Consider the following 16297-nt stretch of genomic DNA (forward strand, 5'->3'; position numbering starts at 1 on the left):
TCACCACGCCCGGCAGCACGCAGCGACCAAGAGACCCCCGAGGCGGATGGCTCGGAGGACATGTTCCTGAACCCCTCAACCAGAGACAGTCAGAGCCGATACAGACTTTGGCCCTGTCCGCGGCCGTCCCAGCTATATCGAGACTTTGTTGCCTGCTGCCGGCCGCAGTGAACTGATGGGTGATGAGCACAAGAGTGCCAAGTAAGACTGTTCCTAATGTTAATGCGTAGGAGACTGACCTATGTTTGTTTTGCCCCGTTTGCAATTGTTACCCTGTTTATAATGTTTCACTTCACTGGGTAAAGGAGGAATGTAGTGTTGTCAGCGTTGCCGACGAGCCCACCTGACATGCACACAGAGGGGGGTGGCAGGCAATGACCCCGAGGGCGCTGTTGAAATGGGCTAGCCCAGCGTGAGTACGGCGCACGCATTGTGTTGAATAAAAAGCCCAGGGCTCTGGGCGTGGTTCCAGTTTGGTTTGCTGGCCACTAACCTACTTCATGTGGTCCCGTGTCTGTTTGCGGCAGCCTTGCCCCACAACACTACAGAGACAAACTGCCTTAGCAGTGGTGGACAGAAACAACATAAAAATACACAAAAACTTGTATCTGTGAAGCTGTAAGATATGCTGCAAGTTAGACATTCCATAGCGGATCACTGCAATTGTGCAAAAAAGTGCTGTCATCATCAGTGCACTAGATTCTTATCCTAATTGATGTGTATTAGCATCATGAATGGATTGGTGGGGGTGCGTCCCTGTTGTCTCTGTACATTACGAAGGGCAAGAAACCCAGTGAAAATTATCCTCATGCTGCCGTCTTGTTCGTGAAAAAAGCAAAAATTAGTTATTTACCTTTCCAAGGATTACACCACACCATATTGTCATAACTGCTCCATCCCGGCTGCAGTCAGCGGCAGGGGCAGAGCGCCACCCACATAAATATCCCCATCCGGACAGGAGGCGCGCTTCGCGTTCCAGCTCTTGCGAGCATTTCCTTCCTGTCTGGGTTCACAACAGCACTTCTGGTTCACGGCAGCAGTTCCCGTCTCTCCGACGCCCAGCTCCTTGGGTCGGGCACTCCTTCTTGTCGCTCTCCTCGGCTCAGCCTTTCTGTGGGGCCTCTGCTGTAAAAACAAAAAATGTTTACAAAGGCTGTAACGCGCTTGCGCTTGTGTGTATGAAAGACGCCTGCAAATGATTCTGCAAAGCATATACTCATCTGAAGGAATCTTTGTGGTGTACATGGGCATCTGCATTTCTTTGGTGGCATATTTCTTGATTGTATGAAATCATTGCAGTCTGCATTACGAACTCCTAAAGTAAAGGGGACACATTACAATCAATCCTTCCTGGCTGTATGAATCCCCAGCAGTCAGCATCACAAACTCGTGCATTTTAAGGAGACAAGTTTGGTTTAGCATGCACCTTTTTGCATATTTTTTGTTACCTTATCTCTGCTGATCACTTAGTCAGCCTTGGGTATTTTTGGGCTAAGTGCTATTTTCTTTAGGGTAGCTACACTGGTAAGCACTAATTATTATAAAACCATTACACAACAGAATAGTGTACCCTCAGTGATTTTATCTCTGTTCTTTATTTCTTTATTATGCAGAGTTGTTTGTTGATTCCTGAATACACTTTTCTTGGACACTAGTGGAAGAGGGGAACAAATCAGGTAGACAATATTGATGTATAAATATTGGTTATCTATTGTTATGTTTTCCATTATTCATTAGAATTGTCTATTGACGATATTTTGTTTACAGGATCACAGAAGTCTCCAGTGACGAATCCTTGCTGCCCAGGTCGTGTCAAGGGCCCCTCTTCAGCTTTCTCCTCCCCTTTTTTCCCATTTCCCCCTGTACACTGGTCCTGCTTTGACTCCCTTGGGAGGACTATGTGGTGGTGGGAAGTTGGGACCTATTCTTCAGCCTCCTGTCTCTCGTTCCTGTGGGAACTTCAGGTGAGCCTTGATACATATTACCTACTTTGGCCAATGATTCTGCCGTGCCGATATGAAGATATCTGCTACATGTTGGTTATATGAGTGTTGTTTCCACCAGTGCTGGGCCTTCCAGGCACGGTTGCATGATTACGCACACATACTGACATGACAGGAGCATGTCACATGGCCTGATAGGGAGCTGGAAAATGTAGTTCCCTAACAGCCGTAAATTCAAAATTGCCTCTTTCTTTGGTTCTCGTATGAGTTCACAAATTAAATGTCATTATTTTAGTGATTAGTGAACATTTTATTCATTAGTATTCCATTTGAGTATTGCTGTTATGTTCCACATCCCTCACCTATTAAGGGTAGAGCCTTCTCAAAGGAGATCATGGAAAAAGCAGTGAAGATTGATCGATTTATTGAATTCTACTACAAGAGTGACAGCCAATTGCTGAAAAAGTATAATAGTTAATTATCTGGTCCACCGGTTACTCTAATAAAAACCGACACAGTTCGGTTTTTTCAATTGGGTTTCTATGAGTTCCTTATTTATATTGCACTGATACTTTATCCCAGCGACAGTAAGAAGATGCCGCAGGGTATTCGCTATATTTATGGAGGGACTAAATCAGAATCCATGGGATCTCATCATTTAGCCCATTAATATGAGTCGTGAGTCTATATGCCCCTCAGTGTCTTAATTACATTTAATGTCACTGTCACTTTCTCGATTACTGTCCATGCTATGTCGTTTTCACTATGACCACTGGACAAAAAGTATTTGTAATTTTTGTTGGCTATGACGGCATCTGATAATACTGCAGTGTTCAACAATTTGTAACCTTATCTTTCCGCTCGTCATGCCTATGTACATTAGGTCGCAGGGACATCTTATTAAGTAGATTACATTACTTGATTTGCAGTTAGTGTGACTTTTCTTTTCCCAGAGATATCGGTCTTAGTATGGGTTGTGTATGTGCACGCAGATCAGTGGCCACATGGGAAGTGTCCTTTAACCAGAGGGAGGCCTAAAGCATGTTTTCCTCTCTTCTTTCTTTTTTCCTTGGGTGTGTGTAAACTAACATGTCGCTCAAACTGGTATATTTTTTAAGGAGAACTTGGGTTTCTCCAGATTGAGAGTGTTGCTGTTAAGTATCCTCCAATATTTATTAATTATTCTTTTCACTTGGTTCAAATTGTTTCTTTATGTGCTAAGGCAAATGAGCTATTCCCTATTTCTGTATTTAGCCTTCTGTGTTTTTTAATCAGGTGTTGCAGATAGTTCCTATTATTCAATTTATCAGTTGGTAGTTTTGCCTCAATTTCTACACTCATCAAAATTGGAGCACTTTCATGTTAGACCTAAAATATGACTTATTGGTAAGTTTTCTCTTAAAGCACATGGGTGTGCCTATTAAATTAAATGGGGCTGTTTCTGTCTGTTGGTTTAGTATACAATTTCGTAGTCGACACCCCATTTGATGCCCTCATTAGTAAGTCTAGGAACGAGAGTTCTCAGTTACTTATTGTCATTGAGTGTTATTTAACGCATCCGATAATTATTGAATGCATTAAATACCTCAACCTTCGTAAATTTCGGCAGGTAAAACCTGCCGAAATTTAACTTGGAAAAGCATAAGGTGTTTACAGTATCATGCAGATTTCGGTGTGTTAAAATCCAAAACCTGCATGTTATTCCCCAGAATCTCCTCATAGGTGACTGGCTTTTATGGTCATACTTTTGTATACCGTAAAAAGATTATCTACTACTACTAAAAAAAGGTGCTATTTACAGGGGCGGCTCTAGGCTCATGGCGGCCCTGGGCAGGGAGCGTCGGTAGGGCGGGGCGGAGCACAGAGGCCAGTGAAGAGGGGGGGGGGTCAGGGTGTTTAGAATGGAACAGAGCCAGAGGCCGCCAAATCCCTGCCAGGGGCCGCCACGCAAATATGTATCCATCCTCAGAGGATTATTATATTAAGGATATATATTGGTGTGGTGGCCCCTGGGGTTTGGTGGCCCTGTGCAGGTGCACAGCTTGCACATGCCTAAGGCCGGCCCTGCTATTTATCGCAACCGTATTGTTATTGATCAGGTGCGATAAATAGCAGCTATACTCGTAATTAGGCCTCTAGGCTTTGTTCCCACCAAGAAATCAGACAAGTTCTATCTAACATGCGAACTGGCAACATGTTTTAAAAAACTTCAGGTTAAAGCTTTTCTCCCAGATATCCCTGATGGAAGCCACTAAAAAAAATACCCTAAGGAAGAAATTGTTCTAGAATCCTCCTGCAAACACGGTACCACTAGAGGTTTTAGCTTTTGAACAAGTGGTTATAAAAGATATTGATGCACTAAACGCTAACAAAGTATGTTACCATAATCTCCCTTCCAGTGAATAAAAAGCCCTGAATGACTTGAGGTCCAGGGAATACAAAGCAATCAAGCCCACCGACAGAGATTGGGCTATTGTAATCCAAATAGCTGAAGATTATAGGACAGTGTGTATCGAACTGATGAATGACAGAAAAAACAACAAAACAATGACAGAAAGAGAAAATAAATACTGTTTAAAATGCAAAAGTATAACAATGGATAACCAATAAAGAGGCTGAATTTTTAATCAATGAAACACCTAAAACCCCTTACTTTTCTACCATTCCAAAGATCCACCCTGGCGCTAACATAGATTACAGAGGGGTTGGAAAATAATGACAAACTCGTAATCAGGTCCTAAGCCTTTGTTTATGATGCATATTTATTTTACTGAAAAGTCGATTGATGTCAAATTTACCACCAAATCTAGGTAATTCATGTCCACAGTTGTGGTTGTTGTTCCCTGGTCTTGCTCCTGCTTACTATCACTTCCTGCTCTTCCTATCTGACATCCCGATCTGTTTTTCTTCCCCTCTAGACTCCACGCCCTAAACATGGACGGCTATTCAGGAGAAATGGAGGTTGTGTTGCTGTAGTGGCTGGACTGTAAGGTGTTGGCCAATAGCACATATGTGGAAATGGTGGTTGTGGGGGGGGGAATGGTATTGGACATCTTCCATTAAGCCTTCTACCCCATCTTTGTTTTTCTACTCTTGTTGCCTCCTGCAGAACTATCGCTACTCCATCCTTTGGTGTCTGAGAAGCGCTTTATAGTTTAGATCAGCCAACCTGTGCTGCATCTCCGTGCTATCAGGGACCAGTGCTTCCTGAACTGGTTATCCTCCAGAAATATCCTTGATTCATTACTGACTATAAATCCAGTGGTGCTGTGTTTGATGGCAAATGTTATATCATTATAGCCTTGTGAAAAAGTGCTCTTGTTTGTTATTTCTTTAGGTTGCTGAGGCTATCTCACCATTCAGCCTGTGCTAGAGCCGCTGTTATGTTACCTTCACTCAGCAGTGGAGATTATAATAATATTTGCGCTACCATTTCATCTGTGTACTTAAAATCTGTTTATTCAGTCATTTAAAAAATATTTAAGGAAGTTTTTTCATCTTACACGTTTTCTCAATTTTCTGATAATTACCCACCCAAATTAGTGTGTGGATGCAAACCCCAATTTAGTCCCTAATTTCCTGTGGATATCAGTATTGTGAACCAGCAATTAGACCCTCCAGGTGTGCGTTACACTGTATACCTAAAGTTTATTTCCATATAGCCACGTGGGGGAGGGGAGAAAGAGTCTCTGTATGTCTAGCGTAAGTGCAGGATACTACCTCCCTACCTCATTCTTCTAACACTAAGGTATTCCACCACCCTTAAAACAGAACCTAAAAAGTTTTTATGGACCCTCTCACACCCTATTGGTGTTGTGCTTCATCATTGGGTCACCCACTGGTCCCTATAAACCAGAGTGGGCTCAACCATAATCCAGGGAGCTTTTTGAATATTATGCCAAACAGGGTCTAGAGAGTAAAAATACCGAAAGGACCCCCCCAATATCCCTTTATTTTGACTGCATTTGGCATAGTTAAAAAATAACATATGGGTGATTTAGGGGGATTACTACCCTTACATCCTAACGACTCGCTGACATGTTTTAGACATCTGAATGGCCTGTTTGTTTTATTTTTTCAGACAATAGGCTGTCACCATTGCAGAAGTGTTCAATACAATGATCAATCTTCACTGCTTTTTCTATGATCTCCTATGAGAAGGCTCTATCCCTAATATGTGGGGGATGTGGTAAATGCCAGCAAGTCCCAGCCGGGATACTAATAAATGACATTTTCACTTATCATTTATTGAGTGCTTAACTCTCCCTTGGCCTGCATTAGTTAGATGCAACTGATGAACAGCACAGGAGTCTTGACTCTCCGCTGGATGTCTATGTGCCTCGGAACTGTACAATACAGGGACTAAGCTGTGTTGGGCAGTACATGCATGGTTAGTGCATGTACCGGGTGTAGGCATACCTGCGAGGGATGCCTTACATGATAGTTGTACTGCGGTGCAGTGCAGGCGCAGTGAAACCCTGTACTGGGTGTATGTGTGCCTGTGAAAAGTACAATACATGAAGGGAGAAGTGCTGTGCAGTATCATGCTGAATGTATGTGCTGGCAGTGAGTATGTTTGCAAGTAGCATACTGTGGCACAATTAAAAAAAGCTACAGTACAGAACAGTGCGCACTGCAGGAATGTGTGTGCTAAATGTATGTGTCTGTGAGGGCACAATGCATGGAGGAAACAGCAATGAATGGTGTGTGTGGTGTGTCCACACGATGAGTGCAGATGTGCCTGTATTTGTATATTACTATGCCGATGGAAACCCAGGAGCTCCTCGGATCGCTGTTGGAGCCACCCATGCTGCTCAGGGAGATCCTGCCCCTATTGGGTACTGCCATGCGTTCCTCATGCAGACCAACTCGACTAAGCAGTACTGGAGCATTGCAAGTAACCGTAGGCAGGGCACCCACTGAAATACTGAATGCTTCCTCACTGCTGAAATGCGCAGGACTTGTTACCGGCCTACCGGCCCAGCAGACTCGCTGCTGAAGGTGCTGCGGCACCAAAGACACTTTTGACCATTTTCTAAGAGTCATTATAGACTCTTGAGCAAGGCCTACTAGTGAAAGATCCATGGATGTGCCCTCCAGGGACTGTCGAATAACTTAGACCACATTAAGAGAATCAAGTGGGACAGTGGTTTGCCAGTGGAACACCACACCTCTAAACTCAAAGGGATTTTTTTATTCCTTACGAATGTCTTAAAACTTCTTTTAATGCATATAGGTAAAACTGAAATACTTATTTTTAATATAAAAATAAATATGGAACTGGAGATTGTTGTGCACATTTGAGTTGTGTCTACTAACCTGTATCTACACTTCCCCCCTGAGGGAGCCTGTGACTGCTTGTCCACAGCTACAGTGAGAATCAAGTGCAGACGGGGTACTTGGCCCAGTTGCTCAGGATCCATAGTAGGTCAGGCCCCTGCACATTATGAGTAAAATGCCTCAACCACCACGGTGGGGCCCAGTAGGCCCAGCGTGCTCCTTAGCAGCAAGTAGTGGGGTGTCTTAACGGTTAGGAGCCTGGGTTCACAGGTGGCACTGGCCATTTCCAATTTGCGCCAGTACTGCAATAAGTCCAGTTTTTCTTTCTTCTATGCACAAAGGCTGCACGCATAGGCAGTAGAGAACACAGTTAGGAATTGACCTCAGCACCATGTCCATAGATCAGATAAAGGATTTATGTTGGGACAAAGGTTGGGGGATTCCCAGGAGTGGGGATAGAGAGTTCTTCGCTAATTTCATTAGGGACCAGTACGAGGTAATGGGTGAAAGGGATGAGGCTGTTGTTGACTCTGGGGAGAGAACCAGGAAGAGAGTGCTTTGTATTCAGACTGTAGGATTCCCTTGACAACGATATATCCCAGACACATGGCGAGTATGTCCCCTAATGCATTTTCCAGAGTTTCACTAAGACACTCACCACCTTTAGTTTCTAGAATACCTTAGTACACCACCTCCAATTTCTAGGGTACCACTGTCACCACTTCCAGAAATTAAGTGCTTGGATGGATGGAGTCTAGCAGAGACCCTGAGTTTACAGTTGGCATTTCAGAAAGCTAAGGCTGAGGAAGATGAGAAAGCCAGAGAGTTCAAGAGCAAGAAGCTAAGACTAGCACACTGGGAACAAGAGGAGGAGAGGCAGGAGAAACAGGAAGAATGAGCCCAGGAAGAGAAATTGTGAGAGAGGGAGGAGAAACTGAGAGAAAGGGAGGAAAAACACTTAAAGTGCTCCAATTCCATCGGTTGGTGTTAGCACTATGGCAAGATGAAGGATGGAACAAGCACTCCAATATCATCGGATCGTGCAAAAAAAAAAGAAAAAATTAAAGCACCAGCGACGAGGGAGGAAGTGTGGGGAAGGGTCAAGGAGGGAAGTAGGAGGGAATGGTGAGATGGGCAAGCAACAACGGCAGAGGGCGGGAGGAAGGAACAATGAAAGGGAAAAAATACCTAAATTGAAGCAGGATCAGTGACAAAAATGAATGTGTTGTTGTGGAATGTAACCAGTGATCAATTAAAGTGCTCCAATACCATCTGCTCGTGTTTGTGCTATGGCAAGACGGAGGATGGAGTGAACACTCCAATACCATTGGATCATGCAAAAAAATTAAATAAACAAGTGTTGTTTGTATTTTAACAACTTTTAATGAATGCATTTGTTTATGTACACATGCATGCATTTTAGAGTTATGTGGGTATGTGTACAAGGGAGACTGCCTGAGAACACAAGTACTCCTATGGATTGTTTGAAAACACAGAAAAAAATAGCTCTGCAAACCTGGAGCAGTGTATGGAGACATGTACCTTATCCATGTGCTATCGGAGGGCCAAATACAAGAACAGGGCTTGATGCCCACATGCCATGATGAATGGCCTCGAATAAAATATGAGTGACGCTGAAGTTTACCAATGGTAGGAGATGGGTGGCCTGTAAGCCCACAGATAGAGCACAACACTTCTCTTCCAGACAGTGCCTTCGCTGTCTAGCCAAGACCTAAGATCACAAAAGCATCTTAAAAAGATGGCAAACAGAACTTCACTGAAAATGTAAACAGTGACAAAAGCAAAAAAAGGTTACTTTATTTTATGTGAGCTGAATCATGTTGCTGCTGCTTTTCCAGTTTCATTTGCTTTCTTCTGCTTCCACCAAAGCTCTTAAATATCTCTTCTTTTAATCTACATTATATGACTCAAGAAACAAGTTGTTTAATGCATGCCCATGAACAAAGGTCATATACTGGACAAGCCCAGAAGATTATTTTAGCCTCAAGGCTTTTCTTTTATCTAGATGAGTATGCCTTCTGGGGTGCACTGGAATTCCCCAGAGACTATTTTACATCTGAGTCGCGTATGATAGCACAGGGGAGTAAACACCAACAGAACCATATGAAAAATGGATGCTACTGAAAATAAAGCAACTTTTTTCTGTTGCCTCCATTTTTCAGGTGCTCTTGTCCATACATTACAAAGACTGTGGCCGGAGTTTGCTTCGGACTCCTTCAAGGTCTTAAACCTATGTTGGGCTTCTTTGAGACCAAAATCCGGCATCTCATCATCCAGGCTACCATATTGTCTAGGCTGGACTATGGTAGTGATCTATATTTGGGAGTTAATAGAGCAGAGACACAGTGCCTACAGAGAATACAGAATGCGGCAGCCCGACTGTTGTTTGGGCTCCCCAGGACTTACATATCTCAGAATTCATTAATAGATTCCATTGGCTCCCTGTGGAAAAGTGTGTTTTTTTAAAAGCTCTGTGTATTACTCACCGGATTCTAAATGCCCCATCCCCAGAAATCCTTGCAGACCTTCTTACACCGTACAAACCATTCCGCCTCCTGCGCTCCTTTAACCAGCACTTGGCGGTTATACCGCGGGTTAAGAAAGCCAGAGCCGGAGGACGTTCGTTTCGAGCTTTAGCTCCTAAACTTTGGAACTCCCTCCCGGTGAACATCAGACGCATTTATGACCACATAATTGTTCGTAAGGCTATAAAAGCATATCTGTTCTCTAATTAATTGGTTGGGGCGTTGTCTCTGCCCGTCTTCCTGTTGCTGTTTGTGCTTAGTGCTGGGACGCTCCTTTGCTTGGGCAGCCATGCGCTCTACAAATTGTATAACATAACATAACATACTTTAGTACCACGAGATTGACATGTCCATGCAATGGGCATGCATTGACACTGCATTGGAATACCATATAAATGTCAAACCGATTGGCTTAACCAATGTTGTTTTTAAAGTGAGGTCAGAGAGAGACAGATACGTGCTGGCAAAGCAACATGTAAGAGCCAAGAAGGTAGAGATGTCTGACAATCCACACACAACAAGGCAACACCTAGGTGCTCTCTTTCAGTTCAGTTCAATTAACTTTATTCGATTCAAAGGAGTCATAAAAGTTTACAAGAAATTCAGACGTTCATTTTAAAATACAAGATATTTTAAAGTACAGAAAGTTTTAGCAGGCAATACACAAAACTTAGCACCAAGATAGATAAAAAACAAAACAATTCATAATTCACATTGGTTCCTGATTAAAAGAGCAATTCTAATAAAACTGAGCACAGAGCTACAAATAGTGGCAGTTGATAATGACCTCAAATATTCGAAATCTTCTTTGTAGGTACAGGGGCGAATATCCTGTAAAATTGGTTTAATGAAGCGGGCTCTTGGGTCTTTGTAAAGTGAACAAAAAATTATAAAGTGCATTGTGCTCTGTTGGGCTGCGTTATTACATGGGCATGGGGAAAGTCTCTCACCTTCCCCCCTGTTTCGGAAAAGCCACAAGGAAGTGCAGTGCATTTAAACAAAATATCGTCGTTAAAAAACGCCAATGAACCTGAGTGGTAAAAGACAAGTAGAATTGTTGTTGTTTCAAAACTACATATTCCACTGTGTTACTAACCTGTCTAGACAAACTAAAAACAGTATGATATGCATTCTTAATGAGCATCTTCATATTAGGTTGGATAGACTCCGGGTTTTCATAAAAATTATCAAGGCCTATCTTATAAAAAGTTTCCTTGATATAGCGTAGCCAAGGAACCACCATTGCACTGTCAAGGTTCATGCAATCTCTTAAAATGCCTCTTGAAAATAACAGCTCTTCTGAAGTCCAAATTTTCCCCCATAAAAGCAATGGGGAAATATGGATTCTGTCACTCACATATTCTAAGCCCACCTCGGAATGGCAGAATAATGTTGGAGGACTGCTGTGGATAGATAAGAGGTGTTTTAAAAATGTATTCTCCAGTATTTGATTCTGGGCACCTTTATGATATCCACACAACCCTGCCCCATAGGTGGCTACTGACAGACATTTGGATCTGTACAGTATTTTCATTTCAGCTATCGGCTTATGGCCAAGTTTACTGGCAAATCGGAAAAATCCCTCTATGGTTCAACTAGTTTGTTGCAATCTAGATGTGATCAAGTGATCCCAGCTCAACTTTTTATTAAAAAGATTCCCCAAATAAGTAAAATTTTATACTTTGTCAATAGCTGTGTCGTTAACCATATAATTACACGTTTTAGTTTTATTTGGGCCACACACCATGATAAAAGATTTACTAGAATTGACCTTAAGATCCAATCATGACATGAACTCATTAAAAGCATTCAAACATTTTTTCAAGCTGTTTGCCGTTAGAGTCATCAGCACTGTGTCGTCTGCATAGGACAATAAGGGTACCTGTTTACCATCTATTCAGAAAGTCCAATCTTTGTTGCAATAAAAAATGTTCCAGACTATTTGTATATATTAAGAATAGGAATAGAGCTAATATACAGCCTAGGCATACGCCCTCAGTTGAGGCAATTGGCTTGGTCTTTTCACCACCTGGGCCATACCGAATGACTACAGAGGTAGCTGCATGCAATCTACGCAGCAGGGTGATGAGCGGTTCCCAAGGCCAGACTGGCCAGCCGGGCAAGTGGGCAATTCCCCAGAAGGCTGGAGCCCCAGGAGGCCGTTATTGACACGTGGAGGCCGGGTTCAGCCTCTAGGAATGGTGGTGCTCATTACCGATCCCGGCCGCAACTTGAAAGAATTGCTTTTATTCTCGCGCACATTAGGACGTCTGCCCATGCGGGCTGAATTTTTAATTGTTGGCAGTTGTTTTAAGTTTCCAGTCCGGTTGTGGAAGTTCCTCGAATCCCATAGTGTCCATTAATGCTCTCTTTCAATTAATACATTTTTGCAATGGTTCCATCTACCTCCCTGCTCAGAGGTCTAGCCTGGAGACTCTCTACCCAGCTAGTGCCTGCGCACCACCAATATTTATTCTCACAGAAAGGGTTAAAGTACAGATTGCTGGTGTCTCCCTGCAGACTAGAGGCTGAGTGGAGAGAAGGAATGAAAGCTGCAGGAGGTGAGGCTAGTGAGAGGAGTTGCTTCACCTTCTTACATACATGTAGGAGCTGTAAGAATAAAGATGATTACTTCAAAGAGGCTAAGGTTTTGACAAACAAACTCACAGATAGGGGCTACCCTATAAGATTAAACCGGAAGGCCCTCAAAAGGGAGAGTCTGCTACCATAAAAAAAAGAAGCAACCTCAAAAGAAACATCTGATTATGTGGTCCAAATTCAATCCTGTTAGCAATGAAGTCCAGAAAATAGTGAAAAATATGTTAAAACTTATTGGAGGATGTAAATAAGAAAAACCCATATTTTGCGTTCAAATGCAACAATGTAAGATACTTTGTGGTTTGGGGAAATGGAGAACAACCAAAGACATAGAGCATCACACAATACTGGGACCTAGCACCAATCATTGAACCTTTGAAAAGTTTGAAATTCATATACAATACTAAGGTGTTGGAAGTAGACACAAAGAAAAACTCTACTATGGATCCTGAGTTAATGGGCCAAGTACCCCTTCTGCACTTGACTCTCAGTCATAGCTGTGGAAGAGCAGTCAAAGGCTCCCTTGTGGGGGAAGTATAGATACAGGTCAGTGAGCACAATTCGTAACTCAAAGTGCGCACAGTAATGTCAATAAATCCATACCCAGTCCAATACTTTTAGTATTTCATTTTGAACTCTATACATTCAAAGAAGTTTAATGACATTCATAAGCAATAAAACAATCTCCTTGAAGCCATGGCTCTAGGCTTTCACTGTGAATTCCCTGTCCCACCCTCTCCTCGTAATGTATTCACTATTCACTGTAGGTGACATCTAGGGAATGCTTACTAGTAGACCTTACAACTCCAGCTCTTAGAAAACAGTTCATTGGGGCCCGATACTCACGTAACAATTCTTGCACGCTCCAGCAGTGAGGAAGCATCCAATGTCTCAGCGGGTGCCCCGACCGCGGACACTCGCAGTGCTTCAGTACTGCTCAGTCAAGTCAGTCTGCACACAGGACGAGCAAAAGCACGTGGCATGATCAGGCTCTACTTGAGTTTCCCAGCTGACTCAAACAGCGAACAGAGGTGCTCCTGGGTTTCCATCGGCACTGTAATTTCAGTATTTCCCCAAGCAGAAGGGAGGGTTGATTCTGATGCTCCCACTATGGTCTTAGCAAGGAGAGGATATCCTCTTGTTGCCCCCCTGAGTCCACAGGACAGGTCAAGGGCATGTTTTGATACCTGTTTTCACCTGCAGGCTGCAACTGTCAGTTCTCCGGCCCCAACTTCTCAGTACCTGGTACTGGCTGCCCCTCCTGGCATACAGGGTTGCCACAGTACGCGTATGCAAGGTGGCAGTCTGCGCTGCACAGCAACCTGATTAACACGATGGCCCCTCCTGGCACACGTTGTCGCAACTATAGCCAGCACAGGTTGTTGTGCTTACTTGACAGCAATGACTTCCATGGTAGCCCCTCCTGGCATACGGTTGGCTCAAAGAGGCGGTACAGGTTTCCGGTACAGCACTCAGTTCACATCTGATTTATTGGCAAATGTCTCCTGGTGTATGGGGGTCACCAACCTGATCCTGCACAGAGGCAATGCCTGTTCTTGGCAATCCTCCTCACACCTCACACTCGGACTCCTCTCGGCAGAGCTTCCCACTCGATGTTGCTCCCTCCTATGCTCTCCTCTTCCTTACAGGGCATAATGGTCTTGCCAAGCAGACAGGAACTGGTTCCCCAGGCTCCAGTGCATGTGGTCTTGGGTTCAACGGATGATGCCCTCTCACTGAGTAGGGAGGCTGGAGGTCTTGACCCCCAGTCCGGGTCACAGGCAAACGTCTTGCAGAGCTTCTCCTCTTCACACAGCCCATCTGGCTGCTTGGCAGATTACAATATTTGTGGTCTCAAGCTCCCCGCCTTATAGTCTATTTCCAGGCACCAAATGTGAGTTATGGTCTGGGGTTGTGAACGTTTATATTGGGACTCTGATTCTTTTAAAGTACACCCTTCTCATCTCTCTCTTCCTCTTAAAAGCCTGTCTGTCACAGCAGGAGAAAATCTGAACCTGATTGTCCCACAACCCAGGCCATGGGAGAGACTAGAGTTCACACATGAATATAAGCCACAGTGATATTTGCATGAAAAGGTTATTCCTGAGCTTCAGTCCTAATCATTATGATGATTCTCTTATCAGCTCCATTCCCTTTCTGAAATGTGTTTAATTCCTTGTTATCTCTCACTGAAGCAAAGAGCAACCTTTGAAATGTATTTGGAGAGTCTCTCTCCCCTCTCCAGTGTATCCCACCCAGGCTCACACAAATGCAGCAATACACAAATCTGTCTGGGGATACCTCTACTTCTCATGTCTCCACCAGGCAGGCATGTGCTTCGCATATAGAAACCCAGGGCCTCTATGGAATGAACCAATGAAGACACACTTGCAACTAGTGTAGGGACACATCACACACATAATTCAGTACTGTTACATCCCAGTATTGTTCCCTCACAGAGGCACATACATTCAGAACACACATTCCCTCTGCACACCCTGTTCAGTACTGAATCTTTTCAGTATTGGTCTAAGGTTTGCTATTTGCAAACACACACACTGCCAGCAAACACATTCACCATGCATGTGCTGGACAACACTTAAGCCTTCATATTTGGCACTTTTCGCAAACACGCATACAACCAGCACAAAGTTTCATTGCACACGCACCGCACAGCACCATATTTCTCATGTAATGAATCCCTTAAAGGTATACACAAACCAAGTACACATTCACTTACCATGCATGTACTGTCCATCACTGCTCTATCCTTGCGTTGTGCCCTTCCCAGGCACATATACATCCAGCTTGGAGTCAACACTCCTGAACTGCGCTGCACTTTATATCTAACTGTGTAGGCCAAGAGTGGGATAGGTACACAACAGTGGAACTTTCACTGTGTAGTCCATAAGGAGGCAAGTCTTAAGCCTGTTCATATGGAAAACTATCTTGTGTTCATTGTGGCAACTGTGTCCACCAAGTAGTTCACCTCAGACATCTTCTGAACTACTTTGTATGGCCCACAAAATTTGCTATCCAAAGTCCTGAAACAAATAGGCTTTATCATCAACACCTCCAGACCTTCCTGATACCCAGTCAGCGTAGCTTTCATGTCACACCATTCCGTCAGCAGCCTGGCTAGCTTGAAGGTTTTCCTTTTCCTGACTCATGTTGTGCCATTAACTTCCTGAGGCTAATCACATGGTTCACCACACCCCTTTGTGGTGATTCTGAGGTTTCTTCTTACTCATCTCTGACTAAGGTGAGTGGACCTCACTCAGATGTTCATACAGAAGTTCGAAGGGACTGAACTCTACTCCCTTTTACGGAATCTCTCGGTAGGCAAATAAGAGACATGGCAGGAGAAAATCCCACTTCCTCCTGAGGTTCTCTGGCAGAGTTTCCATCATGCTCTTTTGTGTCTTTTTGAATCGCTCCACCAAACCATTGATTTGTGGGTGGTATGCCGTGGAGAAGTGGTATGTCACACCACCTTGCTCCTACATCTCTCTCATGTAAGAAGAGATAAAGTTGGTTACCTGGTCAGAAATTCATGTGCTTGGAAATCTGACAATAAATAAGATCCCTAAGAGAGCATGTGCTACCACCTTTGTAGTCATGCTTCTCAGAGGCTCAACTTCAGGGTGCCTGGTGTCAAGATCCCACATAACCAAGATACACCTGCTGCCTGACTGTAAGAGGGGGGTCGAATGGCCCGGCTATGTCCATGCCCACCCGCTCCAATAGAACACCTACAACTGGTGGGGGCACTAATGGTGCCTACTCCCTCTTGGCTTTACCACTTAGCAGGCAAGTGGGACAGGTTCAACAGAACCTCTCTGTGTTGCTGCATGCATTACCAGTACAACAGAGAGTCCAATATATCCTTCATTTTTCAAATCTCTCAAGTATCCTGCTACGGGCACTTCA

At 43.7% G+C, this 16297-nt stretch overlaps 1 long non-coding RNA gene across 1 annotated transcript in view; it reads left to right on the forward strand.

Moving 5' to 3' along the window:
* Nucleotides 1-1053: 1053 nt before the first annotated feature.
* LOC147683430 (uncharacterized) overlaps nt 1054-16297 on the forward strand; it is a 63971-nt gene continuing 48727 nt past the window's right edge. The window contains exons 1-3 of the long non-coding RNA XR_015301045.1: nt 1054-1524; nt 1614-1676; nt 1768-1964. This is a non-coding gene — a long non-coding RNA (uncharacterized LOC147683430). The remainder of the gene's footprint in view (nt 1525-1613; nt 1677-1767; nt 1965-16297) is intronic.

Source organism: Lissotriton vulgaris, chromosome 11, assembly GCF_964263255.1.
Source record: "Lissotriton vulgaris chromosome 11, aLisVul1.2, whole genome shotgun sequence".
Taxonomy (NCBI): Eukaryota; Metazoa; Chordata; class Amphibia; order Caudata; family Salamandridae; genus Lissotriton; species Lissotriton vulgaris.